The sequence below is a fragment of the Nannospalax galili genome, unplaced genomic scaffold, assembly GCF_000622305.1.
Source record: "Nannospalax galili isolate Female #2095 unplaced genomic scaffold, S.galili_v1.0 scaffold399, whole genome shotgun sequence".
NCBI classification, from domain to species: Eukaryota; Metazoa; Chordata; class Mammalia; order Rodentia; family Spalacidae; genus Nannospalax; species Nannospalax galili.
The window spans coordinates 4,691,478-4,694,546 of record NW_008345053.1 but is presented as its reverse complement, the minus strand read 5'-3'; the positions used below and the strand labels follow the sequence as shown (position 1 = coordinate 4,694,546).

At 40.4% G+C, this 3,069-nt stretch overlaps 1 pseudogene; it reads left to right on the top strand.

Moving 5' to 3' along the window:
* The window catches only part of LOC103740680, a 67,360-nt pseudogene extending 64,816 nt beyond the window's left edge, over positions 1 to 2,544 (top strand).
* The last annotated feature ends 525 nt before the right edge of the window (positions 2,545 to 3,069 follow it).

The following is a 3,069-nucleotide window of genomic DNA, read 5'->3' as shown; positions in this document are numbered from 1 at the left end:
AACTTGACAATTGGACTAGCCAGGGGTCATTTGAGAAGAGACATTTAAAAATACAAATGATGGTCCCAGCTCTTATTTAATTCAAAGCTCTAGGGGGTGAGGGTGCCTGTGGGGAGGAACACATTTCAAGAAAAACAACTGTGGCTATTGCTTTTACTGGCATGTGAATGCTTACATAAGTAATTTGCTTTAGTGGGAATTCTCTATCAAAGTTCCCTACCCTTCAGTTCCACAAGTCTGTCTCAAAACACATTTAGACAGCAAATTAAAGAAAAAATCATATTCTTACCTGTATGATAAAATGTGAGAAAAAATAAAAGCACTCCCATGAACATATTACTTAAAAAAGTGACAACTCCACAAGTAATTCCTTCTGGAACTGGGTAGACAGTTTCCACAAAAAGCTCAAAGAATATAGGTACACTGCTGTTCAAGAATACTCCAAGGAGAACACAGGAAGCATACAACGTCACTGCAAGAAAACACAAATACTTTAAGTTGCATGGAAGGCAGCAGCAATGAGTCATGGCAGATAGGTCTTCTGTGTTCTCTTTCCTAAGCACCAACTCTAGGATTTCTTCTTCTCAGGGGTGGTTGATAATGTCTGACAGAACATCACACATCTGTCATCTCTTGGCTTGCGTTTTCTGCAGTAAGTATGAAAAGGTTTGGTTGCTGAATGATTAAAGTTTATTTGCTTTCCTTTCTGATGGATTATTCCAAAGCGCAAAAACTATTTGCTATTCTAGTCTAATTAAAACAAAACAAAACAAAACAAAACAAAACACTTTTGGGGCTGGAGAGATGTCTTAGTAGTTAAGAGCACTTGCTGCTCTTGCAGAGGACCTGGGTTTGATTCCAGAACCCAAGTGGAGGCTAACAGCTGTTGTCTAACTCCAGTTCCAGGGGGATATGACACCTTCTTCTGGCCTGCATGGGCATTGCATGCATGTGGTACACTTAACACGCAGGTAAAACTCAATGTTGTTATTAAATAAATCATTTTTAAAAATTAAAAAAAAAAAAAAACACTGACCCAGAAGAAACTCAGGGATGAAAGGGTTTAGTTTACCCTGCATTTTACTATGTACCACCAAAGCAGTAACCTGGAGCAGACTCTGAAGCAGAGACAATGGAGGAACACAGCTTATTGGTTTGTTTCTGGTTTGCTCAACTACTTTTCTTACACAGCCCAGGAACACCTGCCCAAGCATGGCACAGCTGTCAGTGAGCTGAGATTTCATACACCAAAGGAAAAAAACATGCCTCAAAGACTGTTACCATGTCCTGACCTCCAGGACCACCCCTACATTGCTCTTTTCACACTCCAGGCCAGCTCATATTATAGATATGCTCATAGTAAGCACTACAGAGAGGAACTCCAGGACACAGAATTTAAAAGAAGAATTGGACGTATGATAAAAAGTTTAACACGTTTAAATAACGTGCAGAGACTCCAATGAACTCAAAGAGGTTCCCCAGTGAAGTGTAAGAAAATACAAATTTGTGGGCTGCAGGAGTGACTGAAGAAAGACGGGTTAAAGTTAAAGGGTGGTCATGGTCCTTAAGGGGCAAGAACAAGAAAAAAAAATATGAACTTCGTGTACCAACTAGAGTGAGGACAAAGAAAAAAACAAAGGGACCAGATATGGGGCCTGGTGACACCTCACCAGGGCTGCTGGAAATTACTGAAGTTAGAAAGAATTAAAGACTACCTCCTCACAGAAGAAGAATTCATTAGAAATCAGGAAGAGATGAAATCATTAGAAGAAAAACAAGAGGAAAGATCAAAGGTGAATGATCTCAGGGGAATCCCAGCATCAGTAGGAACCTTGGAAGAGATCATTGACAATAACCACACCATTGTGTCCATATCTGTGGGCTCAGAACACTACATCAGCATTCTTTCATTTGTGGACAAGGATCTGCTGGAACCTGGCTGTTCAGTTTGAAAAACAGAACTTTGGCCACTTTCTTAATAGTGCTTGACTCAAAGCTTATTCAGAAGTACCTAGGTACCAAACTGTGGAGAACTGTTTCATGTTGCTGAAGAACATGCACCCACCATTGTGCTTACTGATGAAATTGATGCCATTGGGACCAAAAGATACAATTCAACTCTGGGGGTGAGAGAGAAGTTCAGCAGTGTTGAAACTGTTGAACCAGTTGGATGAATTTGACTCAAGAGGTGATGTGAAAGTTATTATGGCCCTAAACTGAATAGAAACTTTGGATCTAGTACTGATCAGACCAGGCCACACTGACAGGAAGACTGAGTTCCCCCTGCCTGATGAAAAGACTAACAAGTGCATCTTTCAAATTCACAAAAGTGGAACAACTCTGGCTGATGATGTAACCTTGGATGACTTGATCACAGCAAAGGATGACCTCTCTGGGGCTGATATCAAGGCAATCTGTACAGAAGGTGACTTGATGGCCTTGCAAGAATGCAGAGTGAATGTAGCAAATGAAGACTTCAAAGTGTCTGGAGAGAATGTTCTTTATAAAAATCAGGGAGGCACCCCCGAGGGGCTCTATCTCTAAGGACCACAGTTGCCTTCAGGAAAGTGATTGGGAAGAGGGTCGGAAGCTGCCCTGAGAGATCCATTTTCCAGTTGATTTTTACTAGCAGAGAATCTGTGTCTTCTGTGAGGTGCAAAGTAACTGGTTGGCAGTCTCCATCCGTCAGTCATTGTGTGCTGCTCTCTGGTCTTAATAAAGTGAACACTTTCACAAAAAAAGAAAAGAAAATGCAAGTTGTGACTGAATGAAATAACAAAGGCAATTCAGGTTTTGAAAAGTGAATTCAGGAAAGAGAAATATTAAATACTCAAGCCAAGATGAAGGTGGATTTAAACAGAAAACAGAATATTGGTACTTCAAGATAAAGATGGGGAATGGGAACAACTCACACAGAGAGCATGAAAAATTTCAATGAGAAAGAAGGGAATATTCAGGAACAACATGAAGGACTAAATCTATGAAATACAGATAGAGGTACAGGGGAAGGCAGAAAATCCCAGTCAAAAGCAGTATTAAAGCACAGTCTTTTCTTCCTTGTTTATTCTC